Below are 17,110 nucleotides of genomic sequence, written 5' to 3' on the forward strand. Positions count from 1 at the left end.
GCTCAGCATATTCCCTTGTGGCTGTTTTGTATCAGTATTTTCAGCATTGTTATAGTATTTCTGGTAATACTAACAGGTGAATTTCTCTGTTATAGCACTGTACAGTAAGAGTACCTGTGAAGCAGGGACACTTTGCAATATCATCTTGTGTACAGTATAACTCATAAAACCATGTGCAAATATGCTTTCGATGCATGGGTTCCTTTGTACTGAAAAATCTCTAGTTTTCTAAGACAATTCTCTGTGTAAAAATGATTTATACATCTTTCCTAGGCTGTACAAATTCAACCTTCTGACATCTTGCAAGGGCAAAGGACTTTTTAAAAATTTTGGCAGATACATCTCTCTCTTTGTTCTGGTTCTTGTTCTTTTTCTGAATGTGTCCATAAAACAAAAGCTTGACTCTTGTACCACTTTGTTTTTTCCAAAACCACCATTGCCAAGCGTGACTTCCAGATCACAATGACAATATAATTGATTCCTTAAGGAGATGGGAATCCTGCAGGGAGAATAAAATATTTCTCTTGCAATTGAACACTGTACATTTTTTCCTTTACAGAAAGAAAACTCTGGTGCAGAAATATGTTCCAAATGTTCTTCACAAAAAGGGGACTTTGTAAAATAAAATAAGACATACCACCATCATTATCACAGTCATGCAGAAAATTTGCAACCAGGGATGGGAGAAACCTGGTTAGTTTACATTGTAATGTGAACTTTGCTAGTTTTACACATTGAACCAATATGGAAACCAAAATTTGCATTTTTTGGAATTCCACAGTTGAATTTTCCAATTAAAAAGACATACAAAAATGTGTATATTAGAGATATACACCCAAACATCCATATATTGATGAACATAATTTTTAAAGATCCATCGTATTGTGAAAATAGATTAGAAGTATGTATATTGGGCAAAATGGCACACAGAGCTATTTGACAACTGAGCACAGAAATAAAGAAAATTATGTACACATTTTTTCTAATTCAAGTTTGGAATAAGCTGCACTGGGGAAAAATGAGAAACTGCATTCCACACAATTGTCCAACTCTAAGTGCAGTTAAGTGCTGTGATTCACAATGGATTCTAGGATTCCACACACTTTCCTTGCTGCAAGACGAAAGTGTGCAATCCAAAAGGTACCTAGGCCATGATTTCCCATGAGATTACATCCCCCAAAGACTAAATTTTGCTGTAGTGTGCCCATTGAAATGTGTGTAAGCCGAGGGGCATATGCTACAAATTCACTACAGCATTTTGTCTGCACTTTAGCCTCCCAGCTGAATTTCGTTTAGCAACTACAAAAAAGGAGGCACAGTTGTAACATGCACCCATACACTGATCGTGTGAAATCTATGGTAGAAATATGATTCCTAACTTTACTTCCATCACATAGGAAATGTTTCTATGCTAATAAAGGACAGATCATCAAGGGCTACTTCGTTTGCCAAAGGTAGGACTCTGCCAGTCACCTGTCTATCCATCCATCCACCCCACCTTTAAGCATGGAACAACCTTAATATTTTGCCTTTAATAGCTATCCCAGCTAAATGTCACCTCCTGTCAATCCCAGGTGACCTATTTCCTTGACCAAAATCGAAGGTGTGTCATTATTAATATCAACCATGGGCAGTAGGCAGACTTCATGTGGTCCATCTTTACTTCAGCCAGGGAGCGCTTTTTAAATCTTTTATAAAACCAGCAGTTTTTGTAAAAGAAACAGGACAAAAGGAATGTGTGGGCTCTCATGGCCACAATCATATTTGTTTCTCTAAAGGTAAGCATTTCTAATTTACTTTTCAGCTGCTTAAACCTACTGTAAAGTCTTTCTGCATTTTGATTAGCGTAATCCGTTGTTCCTCTGAACCAAAGGGCTTCTCATAAGTATGTGATAAGAATTAGAATAACTCAGTGATTTGATAGTATTAGTTCTGTGCCAGTTCATGGCACTGGTCTTCCCCATTCCAGTGCTGTTGGACTTTAACTCCCATCAGTGCCAGACAGAATGGCCAATAGCTAGGAGTCTTGAGGCCGAAAGATTTGGAGGGCAGCAGGTTGGGGGCATTTTCTTTAAGTTTAGAATAGCCTTTATTCTCCGTGCATGTAGTGCAAAAGCAATGGATACAAACCAATAAACTTTAGACACATCCAAGTTCCTTTGACTGCAGTGGGATGGGGCCCTAAGTCATGACTGGTACTTTCCTTCAATCATCTCCCGCTAGAACTTTCACCAGAGCATATTCATTTCATTTTTCCAAGATGCAGCATCTTCTTGAGCTTATTGACCTAGACACTGCCCCCTCGCCCTGGAGATTAATAGGGTTTACTCTCTAACGAGCATGTTTAGAACTGAAGCCTTGAACTTGGGCAGAATTAATTTCTTATTGAATTCCTAACTCGTCACTTTAGATAACTGATTGTGAAAATAAATCAGCTCAAATAATGTTTCCCTTTTATCTTCAAGGCACCAAATGAGCACTGTAGTCCAGTGTGAGTGTTTGGTCCCCATGTGAGTAAAGCAGGATCACACTGAATATTTTTGCTCCCTCTCTTGATTTCCCATCACTTGGCTTCAAGGTCTTGCTGGGATGCCTTTCCATATCGAGTAGACTCCGTGTTTCAGTCTTCCTGGATGTGTTCGGATAACACGACAAACAACCCAGCATGGTTACCATGATTCCCGGTTTTTTGTTTGTTTGCTTGTCTTTACCCAACAGACAATCCAACAGTTTCTACCTGTGGTTTTTGTCCTCCCTGCTCAATTCTCCCACGGTTGGCAGGTATCCCATCAGCCACTGCACCTGAAATAGAAGCTGATGGCTGGCATAGCTCTTGCAGTTGCCATGACTTCCAGAGGACTCTGCAGTAGCTGCAAACCAGAAACATGGGTTCGGACAGCACAATACACCAGGGTGGTACAGAGAGCCATAGAACAAAAGAATGGTTCTTACCATTTTTAACAGACAAAATAACAGACTAACAATGGTAGAAAATCACCATTGCTTTTTGCATTATCTGACCTCAGCCTTTGTCCCTGATGCCTGGAGCATGGTGGAGTCAAGCGATGGAACACAATGGAGGGGGAAGCAAGCTACTACCACCCTTGGTCATGGAGGAATTTATGGACACATTAGGCTTGTATGATGTACCCTACTTTCATATCAAGATACCTTCTGTTATATTTATCCTTTCCCTATGTCTATAGGCCAGACCCTCAGTTGGTATAAATTACACTATATTGATTGGTTTCCATAGATTGGGGAAATATATACAGTACCAATATATCATAATCCCAACCAAGGCAAAGTTTAAGTTCTCATGCTTGTATCTTATTGCTATTGCATTTTATCACTCTACCAAAAATAAAAATATAATAATAATTTTTTAAAAAATATTATAAGCTTCCTGAGAGCAGGAGCCATCTTTCTGTGTTGGGTTATGTTATCTAATGTAGTGCTACCTGGATTGCTGGCTGTATATAAATTTTAAAATCCCTTGACCACCACTAATCTGGAATCAGGGGTTGAATAATTGCTTAAAAGCCTTCTGTTGCATTAGAAGGTTTTTAGATGCATTTCCAATGTCTTTCACCCCCACAGTTTTCCCATTAAAGTGCCAAAGCAATATAGGAATGTAGGAAGCTGGATTCTGCTGAGTTTGACTGCTAGGTCCTCTAGCCTACCAGTGCCGACCCAGACCGGCAGGGGCTCCCCAGGGTCTGTGGCAAAGGCCTTTTCTGGCACTTCCCATCTCACCGTTTTAAGAGACGGAGATATCCACGAGGCTGAGACTGAGACATTCTACATGTAAAACGTGAGCTCTGCCACTGAGCTGCAGTCCCCCCTCCTCCACAAGGTTATTTAGCAAAATGCTCTGTGTCCTATTTGTGTGAGCCACTCTGCACATAAATGCTTAGAATGAAGGATAATGGCTGCTTTGGTATAACAACATCGTGACCTCCCATCTCACACCAAGTGGAGCAGTGCATACTCGGGTTGATGTTTTCTTAATTATTATGCAGATGCATCAGAGGGGGTGCTTACCTCTCACAAAGGCCTGCAATTTCAATCTCATTAGTACGTCTTACCTCTGTGTGCCATATATTGTACCTCTGGGGTCTCCAGCCTAGCAAAGGGCCTGGGACATTGACTTCTGACTGTCATCGCAGACGCGCGACTGATGTAGCAGGCACCCGCAGACAGCCTTCAGAAGGTGTATTCTGTCAAGGCTGCTAGTTGGTTTACAGACTTATCATAATCAGAAAGAATCCCCGGTGAGTTCCCAGGTCAGTGCACAGAACTGCGGCCTCAAACATGTAGCTTGAAAGCAGCCTCTTTATTCTACAAGGCTTTACAGTGGATTATGTCATCTTTTGCTATCGCTCTTTCTCATAAAGAGAGAGCTAAAGTAGATGAACAAAAAAAAAAATCTTGTGAAGTCTCTGATCCTAAGCTCAACCATTACAGAATGCAAGAGAAAGATCAGAAGTACATAAGTGGAATACTCACAATAGTTCAGGTGAGTTCTGACTAGTGCAGAATAAATGGAACAAGTATCCTTTTTTTTCTGGAAGTGATGCTTCTATTTATGCATCCCAAAATAGCTTTTGACCTTTTTGCGGCTGCATCACATTGCTGGCTCATATTTAGCTTGTTGTCTACCACATCTCCAGGGTCTTTTTTCTTTTCCAGTGCTGTTGAGCCAAGTTTTTCCATCTTGCATCGATGCATTTGGGGTTTTTTTTACCTAGATGGGGAACATGGCATTTGTCCCTGTTGAATTTCATTTTGTTGCTTTCTGCCCAACATTCTAGCTTGTCTAGGTCACCCTGGACCTCCTTTTTGTCTTCCAGGGTGTTACCTATTCTGCCCAGAATTTTCTACAAATATAGTTATTGTTCTCTGGACTTTCTCATCTAGATCATTAATGAAGATGTTGAAGAGCACTGGTCCCAGGATGAAGCCCTGTGACACCACACTTGTTACCATTCTCCAGCTTGAGAAGGTGCCATTGATGAGGACTCTTGGTGACTAATTTTGTAGCCATTTGTAGAACCATCTAATAGTAGTTCTGTCAAGCCCACCTTTTGCAAGATTGTCATGGGGAACTTTGTCGAATGCTTTGCTAAATTCGAGATAAATTATGTCCAAAGCATTTCTGCTGTCCATTTGGGACATTACCCAATAAAAAAAAATGAGATTAAGTTAATTTGGCATGACTTATTTTTAAGACATCCATGCTGGCTTCTGTGCATCACTGCATTTTCTTTAAGCTACTTGCATACTGCTTTTTAAATAATTTGTTCCAGTATTTTCCCAGGGATTGATGTTAGACTGAATGGTCTATAGTTCCCTGGCTTGTCTTTTTTCCCTTTCTTGTAGATGGGGACAACATCAGTTCTTCTCCAGTCATCCAGCATTTCCCCTGTTTTCTAAGTGTTCTCAAAGATAAAAGATTTGGGTTTAAGGAGTTCTTCTGCCAGCTCCTTTATGACTCTATGATGGCACTTGTCAGGTCCTGGAAATTTGAATTCATTAAGCTCATCAAGGTTCTCTGTTGAACTTAGGGTATAATCTTGCACTTTGGTCTTGTGCTTCCTCTCCGTAGGGAAGTCTATTTTCTCTTGTGGGAGAAACCTGAGCCAATGTAGAAGTTAAGCAAAGCACGGGGGTGCTTTGCACTCCTTTCCCTTCTAGAGTGAGTTGGCAGGGGATTTTCTTTAACATTGATCTGAATTCCTTAAAGTTGGCTTTCTTGAAGTTTGGCTGCAGTTGACTTTTGCTATAATTGAGAATTCAAGAATGGCATGGTCACTTTCCCCAGGAAACCTATGCCTTCTACTAGATCTGCCCTGTTGGGAAATATTAGGTCAAGTGTAGCAGTTCCTCTCATGTTTTCCTCTCCCTACTGCTGAAGGAAGTTATCAGTGACACATGTCAGGAATTTCTTGCAGAGGCCATGTTTGGCTGAAAATGTGCCCCAGCATATATTGGGTGAACACACAAATTCCCCTGCAACTGGGGTACATAGGTGGGGATGGCATGGAGCTATCAGGGCTGTGGAGCTATCAGGAGCTATCTGAAATTGAGCAATCCCCTCTTAAAGCTCTCCAAATTGCTGGCCATCACTACTTTCAAAGATTTGATCCAGAGTGGCCTACACTCTGAAATGCTACAACCTTCCAACAAGTACAGCTCATCAGGCTTAACCCAGATACTGTGTGTCCAAAGGAACCAAAGAATAACTCTCAAGCTTAAATAAAGCAGAGTGAATGAAAGGGATACATAGAGTTCCCCTGTGCTTCGTAGCCAATGCTTTCACTATAAAAACAAGCAAACAAAAACAGTTGATAATCTTACATGAAAAGCACAAGACTTATTCTATCGTTACTGAGTTCTTTGTACTTCTGTATAACAGACCATGAAGAATTTGTAGTTCTTTTTGACACTGAGAGGTGGCTCCACAGAGGTGAATTGTATTAATTGACGTAGCCCCTAACTAATTAGTTAATCAATTAGAACACTTTTAATCAATTCAAAGGTTGTTTCCTACTTGGTTGAGAGGCAGATAATTCAATTATTATTCATAATACAAGTGTTTTTGCAAGTAAATGTAGATAGCAAGCAAGTCATTCTTTTACAAACAGTAGGGATGCCTTGGCTAAGGTCCTAGCTACCCAAAGTTTGGAGGGCTGTTTGTCACCTTATAATTCCTGGACTGGGATATTCTGTGGGGAGTGGGGAGCTCAGATTTGGGCCTTGGGTGAGTGAACTCTCCCCTCCTACTTCATTCTACCAGTTTAAATCATACATACTCCTCAATATCTGCTACTTGTCCTGAATGGGAAGTTTTGGAGGTGATTGAGGTTGAGGAAACAACTTAGGGGAAAGTGCTAGTTTTCCTCCTCCCACCATTGGCCCTGATCAAATTCAGGTTTATGATGTGTCTATCAGCCTCCCCACCCCTTGAAAAAATTGGGTTCTTCCATTTCTTCTCTAATAGTACTCCAAGATAAGAGTCTGGGTTTGAAAGTTACCAGTTCTACGCAGCCATGAATTCTCTGAGTAGTCTTTGGAAAGTCATCCTCAGCCTTTTCCAGAGGTGTCACAGTGCATTAAGGTTGAACTGTCAAGGGAGAAGAATCAAGTGGGTCCATCTACTGGATGTGAAACAAGTGGTGCCAGACAAACATCTGCTTTGTATGGGCAGTTAGGGCCCATGTAAGGTGTCTAGGAGGACATGCTTTAGAACAGTTTTCTCCAACCTGCTGGCCTTCAGGGGCATTTGGGCTGCAACTCCCAGAATTCCCATCCAGCAGGGCCATTGACTGGGAATTCTGGGTATTGCAGTCCAAACATGTCTGGAAAGCACAAGGGTAAGGAAGGCTGCTTTAGAAAATGGCTAGCACACAGTGATTGCTAGGACCCAATACTTTCCCCTTAAGATCCTTGCTGAAACATGAAGTATGAGAACCATGGCTTCTTCTTTGATGGCTTCATCCTGTATGTGAGCAGGATCTTAATAACATCACCTAGCAAGCCAACAGGAGTGTGGGAAATAGTTTTGTAACTGTAGTGTTGTCCTAAGGAGGGATCTTTGTTCTGTTGATGCTGTTGGTTCAAGCTTCATATCACCAACCTACATACCTTCTCCAATGTCTGATGTGTCATCACATGTGGCTCAAAGAAGGTCTCATTTTGCAAAGTGCGGTGCTGGTGGCACAATTACACCATACTAACATTGCAATCAGAGTTATGTTTACTCAGAAGTATGTCCCTTGGATTTCAGGAACGCTTCTTTCAGAACGGAGATGCACAGGACTGCAGTCTCAGGCTCCTGTCCTGCCCAGATTTACAAAGGAGTAAGTCCCATTAAATCATTTGGCCTTACTTTAGGGGTAAGCATCTAGGATAGTGTTGCTAGTTCTGCTGCTAGTACAATATCACAGGTTACCAGCTTTGCATATGATGCCTATTTCCTTCCGTAGCAGACAATAGGATTGGATCTTTTGCTGAGTTTTCAGAAGGAAATATTTAAATCACATTTTCCAAAGCTCCCATTATGTGTGAAAACCAGAATGTAGAAATAGCAGGTGGAGGATGAACAAGTGGGCTATTTCACACACGCATTTTTGTCCTGTGAAATTGTCAGGTTTTATTTTCCGCCCCATCAGTTTCTTTTAATAATCCCCTACTCTTCCTTTACAGGCTTATTGTCCTATTATAATAGCTGCAGTATACCTTCACATAGATTTCTCTGCTGTCTCTTACCCATAATATTATTTGGGTTGCAAAAAAGCAAAGCTAGAAATACAAATGGGTAAGTGTGACATTTCTAGTGTCATTAAACCAAGAAACAAGACAAAACATTGAGCTCAAAATAAGTGAGCAACAGATGTTTTGCAGAACCTGATGGAAGGGATAAAGAGGACAGATTGGTCGTTTGTTCTCCCTTCTGACAGTAGAAGGATAGAATTGTTCTCAGAGGCAATCAAGCAAAGCTTATAAGACATCATGTTCTAGTGTTTTTTTTAAAGATGGGAATGCAACACTTACAGTAGGTAGTCTCCATATTAGGAAAGGAAGATTAATTTTTGCCACCTAATCTGACTTCCAGAAAAGAATGAGGAACCCCAAGAGAGAGGTGGGCCTCAATGAAGGGTGTCCAAGAAGACACTGATGCAATTTATCTTCAGGATGGGAGAATCTCACCTTTCTTCCCAGTGTATATTGTGCTTTAAAAAGCTTTCTTCAGGAACAAACTAGGAGATGTGAGAGAAGTGATGCAGGAAAGTGAGAACATGCTGTCCTTTGGGTATTATTTTTAATCAAAGCAGTTTTGGGCTTGGGCAAAATTGTGTAGGGGAAGTAGCAATGCGGGAGGAGTTCAACATCCTATCTACTATCACTGGTTCCCTGATCCAATTTGGAACCCCCATGGTTGCTTTGGTCTAAAATCCCTAGCATCCAATTGGTCCACCAATCTCCTGCATCATATTTCGTTCCACCCTTAGATGCAGAGTGCACCACAAATTCTTCCTTGGCTCCTGGTACCTGATACAGAAATGTTCCTTTTTTGCCCTATGCTGTTACTGTATCATTTTTTTCAGTAAATTCTCCCAGAGAGAAAACTGTTGGATTAATTCCTGGTCCAGAGGTTTGCATCTGTTAAAAACCAACACCACAATGAGCTTGGTAGCATCGTAAAAACTAGCAAAGTTAATACAGTATAAGCTTTTGATGGACTGCACTTACCTATGCCTGAAAGGTCATACTTGTTTTGTGAAAAGCAGTTATACTGGCCAAAACCCACTTTTTACACTATTAAAGCTACAAGAGCCATTTCTTCTTTTTGCATTGGAAACTGAACTTTTCCTTTCCCAGTTAATAGTCATGTTGTCTTGGGACAAGGGGAGTTGTAGAAAGACTCATCTGGAGAGCACCAGGATCAGGAAGGTTGCCCTAATCTTTTAAACAGCTTATGTATACACAGCTAAAAATGATATATGGCTGCTCAGTGTTGTCCCTGGGGAAAGTATAACACGTTTTCAAGTGGAATAGCGAAAGGTCCAGCAGATTTCAGAGGAATGCATCATGGAATGCCAGGCAGAGGTTCTGAGCAGTTTAGTCCACACTGTTTGCCACTACCGCTTCTTCTATCAAATTTAACACTTTTTGGATGGATTGCTTCCAAGGAAGTTGTCCTAGGACTGCAGCATTAAATAATTGGAGTAATAAAAATTAAAACTAGAAGAATTTGAAGGAATTACTTGCACCCAGAATTGTTTGCATTTTTCTAATGATTTTGATTTCCTTAGTAAACATCCCTCTTTTGTACCAACAGCATAATCCTGTACATTTCCAAACAAGTATGCCTACGATTTCAGTCCTGATTAACAGTGCACCCTGCTGTGATTTTCCTTTCATTTAAAATTTTAGCCTTTACATAGCTGAATGCGTTATTGCAATTAGATGGTGCACAAAGTGTTATGTAATGGCTCTGGAGAGAACGAATCCACAGCAGACAAACCACCACTTCTTCTGCCTTCGTGGGCTCACATCAGTCTCATGTCACTAAGGCAGAAGGGATGAGTGTGAGAAGCTTAAGATTTCTCTCCCATTAGTCCCTTGGCTGTTGAGGGAACTGAAGGACTTTGGATCCTGTAGATGCAAATCCTTTTAAAGGATGTCCTACATCCTTTGCCACTTTCACCACTGGAACACCTGAAGGAGAAGAGCAACTCTCACTGTCACTGCTACAAGGAGGCACCCTGGAAATGGACAGTATGAGTAAAAATCCTCCATCGATATGATGGGTTTTTAAATGCATACTAATTTGAAACGTGTCTGGATTTGAACTGCCAGGCAATGGCCAATTCAGAGGTAAATTGAAAGGAGTCTTGTGCCCACCATCTTCATACTCATCCCCCATGCACTGTGTTTCCGTGATAATAGTTTAGCAAACCACTATTGTCTGGTTTGTAAATAGTGTCTTAGCTCGTTTCCTGTGGCATCTAAACAGTGGTGCCGTGGGGGTCCCTTCATGATAGAATTGCACCCCAAAGCCATGCCCCCATCAAAGCCACACCCCAGAAACCACTCCCAGTCTGCAATGTAGGAAGAAGAAATGAAACTTAGCTGCTACAACTGAAACTTATCTATCCCCCTGTAAACAATAAATGTGAACTTTCTGTGATCCTGAAGCTGCTCTCCGCCTGTTCAGTCCTTCACAATCGGGATTGCAGGGGGTGTCAAGGAGGATGGGAGGTAGTTTTTGGAGCAGGACAGGAAAGCTGTCCACATGTTGAAGAGCAGATGCTGACCATGAGGGAAAGTGTCAAAAAAAAACATATGTGGAGAGAGATCCATAGAGTGAATCCCCAAGAACTGTTGCGAAATGTAAAAAATAAAAAACACCTGTTAAATTCAGAACTCCAACACAGTGGCAGCTGCCAGAAATGAACCTAAAAGGTTAAGTGTCTAGAGAGGCAGAGAGAGGGAGGCACACTGACTCTGGCTTTGGGGATCCAGCAACCCCTGAAGGCCCCCTCCAGAACAAGTGAGAGCACCCCAATCCCTGAGGCCCCCTCCACTGCACCATTGCATCGAAACCAGGAAGCCATGATTCAATCTCTCTTTGTGAAACAGGGGCTTTGGGTTGATAGCCTAATTTGTACACGGAGATAGAGGGTGTAATTTGAACCAGTGTGTTCATATGCTACAGTGAAAAGCACTGAAGCCAGTCACACGATGCAAGTGTTCTATTCTTTATGCTGCAAGAGCGTGCAAGCAAAGGCGTGTGCAAGCACAATACTTGTGCACAATCTAAGAAGTGCCTGAAGCAGACCAGAAGATCTAGCTAGACATGGCAAGAGATACAGAACTGTCCCAGCATGGCACATCTTTGCCCTCCCTAATAATGGCTAGGGGAACAAAGTATGTGATACAGAATCCTCACACTGCAATGTGCCAGGTTTCCACTTCTCATCATGGCTACTCACGGGTGGAAAACACACCACACCATGTCATCAGAACACACGATGTGCTCAGCTAGGTATTTCTGAGGGTGTAAGGTGCTACATGATCCCTTTTCTGTTCTTGTTGCACAGGCTAGTATGGCTACATTTTTGGAAATACTACAAACTATAGCAGATCGTAATTATTATTATTATTATTATTATTATTATTATTATTATTATTATAACATTTCTATGCCGCCCCTTGCCGAAACCTCGGGGCGGCTTACAACATGATAAAATACATTGAAATACAATAGTACATAATAAATTACCATTAAATATAACAATACAAAAAATACATTGATTTACAAATACAAAATTAAAATTATCAGTATAAAATAAAAATATAGGAGGAGAAAGAGAAGGAAGAAGAAGTTGCCCAGGCCAGATCATATGTTTTAACAATTGAAATGATGTTTAAATAAAAAGGTCTTTACCTGGCGCCGAAAAACCAGTAACGACGGTGCCAGGCGGACCTCTTTGGGGAGTGAATTCCATAGGTTGGGCGCCACCGCAGAGAAAGCCCTCCTCCGGGTACTTACTCTCCTAATTTCTTTCATGGAGGGTTCCCGGAGAAGGGACTCTCCCGCAGATCTCAAAGGGCGGTCGGGCATATACGGACGTAAGCGCTCGTTCAGGTAGCCAGGACCCAAGCCGTTTAGGGCTTTGTAGGTCATAATCAACACCTTGAATTGGGCCCGGGCTTCAATGGGAAGCCAGTGAAGCTGATGGAGGACTGGAGTCATGTGAGCATAACGCCCCGTCCCCGTCAGCAACCTGGCAGCTCTATTTTGCACCAAATAATCTTAACAACTCCTTGTAGAAATCTTAACAACTCCTTGTAGAAAGTGATGGTTAATCATAATATGTAACAACAATTATTCCGCCAGGGCCCGTTTCTCAGTTTGATGAATACATGGCAGAGCTTGGGCATGAACCCAAGGCCAAAGGCCAACATTTCATTATGGGATGCCATGCCCACTGGAAATCTGTTGGCTTGTAGAAAGCCAGCCCGGGCATAAGTTACCTTGTTGTTTTTGGTTATCAACAACACCTTCTCTCATTCTCCTGCTTGTGGCTCAAGCTGTTCTTTGTCTTGTTTGTGTTTGCGGAAGTCTAGGCAGGGTGATCTGCCTCAAATAGGGAATGTCTAACCATCTGTGTATAAATATGGCTGAGGATTATTTGCTACCATATTGTCATTTTTTGCTCAGTTCTTCATTCAATACATCTTGTTTAAAATACATCTCATATCAACAGGCGCATGTCATAAACATTGTTTAACTTTATTAGAGGAAGTGAAACTGAGGTGACACTGCAGTTGATTGATTTGTTTGTTTATTAGGTTTATATTCCATCATTTTTCTGTTAAAGAAATCAGAGTGGCTTACAGAGTTCTCCTCCAGCTCTCAGTCTTATTCTCACAACAACAACCCTGTGAGGTAGGCTGGTCTGAAAGTCTGTGACTTCCCCAAAGTCACCTAGTTGGCTCCATAGCTCAGTGGGGACTACAACCCAAATCATCCAGATCTTATGCTCTTAACCACTACAGCACACTGGCTCTCAGGATTATCATCACTATGATTATTATTACATTGCATTTCTATTCCACATTTCTTCCAATTGCCAGGAACCCAAGGGTGCTTACAAGGTTCTTCTCCATTTTATCCTCACAATGACATCCCTGTGAGGTAGGCTGGCCTGAGATGCAGTGACTGGCTCAAAGTCACCCAGCAGAGTTCATGGCTGACTGGAGGCTAGAAGCCAGATCTTTTAAGTCCCAGGCCAGCAGTCTTAATTACAATAATACACTGGCTTTCTTATCTCTGAATTGCTACATTGCAAAATTGTCAGTGAGTTGCTTGCTGATTCTCTCAGATCTGTTTTTAAGCTGAACTTTTAAACAATGTTCTCTCCTCTTCTTATTTGCAACTGATGTGAAATATGTCTTTACTGTTTCATATTGATGTGCACTGACTTAAAACATGGACTCTTCAGCTAGAGAATGTAAGGTCAAAGGAAGTTTCATCTCTGACTCCAAATGGCCATTGACCGCACGCACTAACTTCATCTAATCCTTCTACATTGGCATAGAAACTCTGGCACGTGTGCTAGATCAATCATTGGCCAGTGTTCTCCATTCACTTCACTGGCAAGCATGTCTGCAAACATAAAGTGTGCATGCAGGCCTGCCCTTTCTATTGAAGTGACTTGGCATGACCAAGTGAATGTCAGCACACAGATGACTTTGTTTGTTTAGTTGCAAAGTCATGCCCAACCCATCGCAACCTCATAGACAAAATTCTTCCAGGCTCTCCTGTCCTCCACCATCCCCCGGAGTCCACCCAAGCCCACACCCACCACCCTGTGACCCCATCTAGGCACCTCAACCTCTGCCATCCCCTTCTCCTTTTGCTGTTAATCGTTCCCAGCATCAGGGTCTTCTCCAGTGAGTCCTTCCTTCTCTAGGTGAGCAAAGTATTTGAGTTTCATTTTCAGTATCTGACCTTCTAAAGAGCAGTCAGGGTTGATTTCCTTTAGGACTGACTGATCTGATTTCTTTGCAGTCCAAGGGACTCTCAGGAGTCTCCTCCAGCACCACAATTCAAAGGCCTCAGTTCTTGGGCACTCAGCCTTCCTTTGTCAATAAAGTGATTAAACAACACAGTTCCTTCAACCATAGTTGAAGATCTGGGAAAGTATCCTAAATAGCCACTGAACTCCCACACTTCTTTTGCAGAAACAAGAGGGATCATTTGCCCATTGTAGGCTTTGCAGTGCTGAGGTAACATTAAAATAAGTGGAAATTCTCCTTTCCAGATCACAGCAAGTAAGGCCTGTGGGACTCTCTTCCATGAGCCCCATTGAATTGCCTTTTCTGAAAACAAGCATCTCCACTTATTCTGGCTTGCACTGCAAAATCCCAGGTGCGTAAGTGGTCCCTCCTATTGCCATTTAGGCAAATAAGGCACTACTAGGATTACAGGAACTGTTCAAACTTTTTTTTGGGGGGGGGGTATTTATGAAACTCTCTAAATCATGTATTTTCCCATTCTTTCAACAATCATTTAGTTATGATTATTATCAGTTGTCAGGATGTTATAAATAATTATCTGTCAGTTTAGTGTATTCATGGTAGGTTTGAGGGGAAAAAACAAGGACGTTATTTTTGGATTTTCAAACACAACATTTATGTTATGGTAATACCTGATTGTCAAGCAGAACTCAGTTTTCATGTATTAAAACTTGTTGTTTTCAATGGCTTTAATTTGCCCCCCAGCTCCCCAATGGAAACATGTTTAGTAAAAGCTCTGTAATATTTTTGTGTTGCTTTCTTTGAATCATGGGCCAGGGCATGGCTCATACTCGCATGTGAACATATGCACGCGTGTGCACGCACACACACAAACACACACACGAGACACTGGCCCAACTGCTACTTTACATCAGTAGCTTGAATCTGCTAATGGTAAAATATCAATCCAGGCCAAGTGCTGTACAGTCCGGGCCACACTTGCCATTTTTTCTAGTTTTATGTGGCATTTCCTAAGAAGCCACCAACTGCAACCTGTGGACCACAAGTTGTGTGCCTCTGCCTTAAATAATCCACAGATCCCTGTGATTAAGGCAACTATCAAGGCTTGCTGTATGTTTTCCTGGTCAATATCAGTTAGACAGTGTTTCCTAAAATAATACTTCATTTTGGGAGCAATCCTAAGCATAGTTAAACAGAAAAAGAGTCTTGCTGGGAAATATTTGGAGTTGTAGGGCTTTTTTCCTCTAAGGACTACATCCCTAATCGGTCTACTTAAGGAAACTTTGTAAAGCTGCATTTTTATAGACCTAGACAGATGTTGGCTTGTTTATCTTGTTCCTATGTATATTAATCTTCTTAGCAAGGTTAGAAAATATTAGCATGAATTAGAATAAGATTTTTTAAAGTTATGTTGCCCAAATGTTGCCCATACTACTTCATCCCTCACTGTAAATACTGGTGGGTTCATTTATTGGTACGGTTCATGTCTAAGTACTTGGTTGAGTGCTGCAGAATGAACCAGCAATTACTTGTAAGTGTGAAAATCAGAGCCCACTCAGAAAATAATGTCTTTAACCTATTGTTATGTTTTCCAATTTAATTTCCAGTTAAATTGTACTCAACTGAGATTTTTGTAGTGCTGTAAATCACTGTGAATTTCATATAGCCTTCTCACCTATGAATATTAAATCAATTCCCATGCTAAATATAAAGCCAAAACTCAACCCTATGCAAGAAATATGGGGTTAAATTAACATTTAAATTATACACATTTTCCCTAAAGTACATTGTACACATTTGCTCCCCCTCTCAAAACAACAACAACAACAACAACAAAAAGATTCTTAAATGCATTGGTATGAATCCTTAGAGGGAGGACTGCATCACAAAAATCGGAGTTTTTCCATTTTTCCAGTCTATGGAAACAGGGGGGGGGAGTGAGTGAAGAGAGAAACCATTAGCTAGTGTGGAAACCACTTAACCGTCTCTCAGCCACATGTAGGTCAAGCCCATATAAATGTTAATATTATTGAATTTTATCTGGCCAGGGTGGCTTATTTTATATTGTATGTATTTTATTTTAATGTTTATATTTTTAATTATAATTATTTAACTACTTGTTGTAAGCCGCCCTGAGACTTCGGCAAATGGGGCGGCATAAAAATGTTTTAATAAATAAATAAATAAATAAAATATACATAGCTATGCAGGTTTGCTTGCAGTAAGACGTGACTCCATCTGCTCACTTTCTCAACCTAACCCTCCTCGCATAATTGCCGCAAGGCTAGAAGGGTCCTGGTGGGGACCTGGGATAGGTGAGTTTCCTCTCAGTTTCTATGGGTTCCAGAGTATGGATAATATCAGGTAGTCACTCACATCGCTACTGTTGCCCTAGTAAAACTCATCCCATAACAGCAACCAGTGCTGCTTCCAGTAACCCTAGAAACAAGCAAAGATGATCATTCCCCGAATGGACAGATAGAGATATCTTCTGAAAACTCAGTTGACCTCTTCTATTCCAGAAAGAAGTGTTTTGCTCATTTCTGCTCATTGCAGGATCTGATAGCATTCCATTGTGCTAGAGATGATTTCTGCCAGGCTGTGGACAGTGTTGGATACTGGCCTTTGGTTTGGTTCATCTCAAATAGGGAAATGGATGGATTTTTTAAAGTTCACATCAAAATATGTAAGCATTTTTGCATGCATTTCCCCTATGCATGCATTTGGTACGCAATTATGCCCGATACAGACAGTTTTGCAAGAAATCTCCTAGCAGAATACATTTTTACTATTATTTCCCCAATTCATTTATATACATGTACTTCATTGTAATCTTCAGAGAAGTATAAATTTTGAAGTATAAATGAGTCTCAGGTCACTTACTTGCTTGAAAATGCAAATTTAAGTAAGTTCACATTAAAATACAGACTGAATGGATTTTTGGAAGAAGGGAGGAATAAACTTGTAAGAAATAAATGCAAATGTTGTTTTTCATAACATTGCCATTGTAAGCATTGTTATCCCAACACTAAGTTTTCAGGTTCCTTTACCAGGA

The sequence above is a fragment of the Varanus komodoensis genome, unplaced genomic scaffold (assembly GCF_004798865.1).
Source record: "Varanus komodoensis strain SLA01 unplaced genomic scaffold, ASM479886v1 scaffold2, whole genome shotgun sequence".
Lineage (NCBI taxonomy): Eukaryota > Metazoa > Chordata > Lepidosauria > Squamata > Varanidae > Varanus > Varanus komodoensis.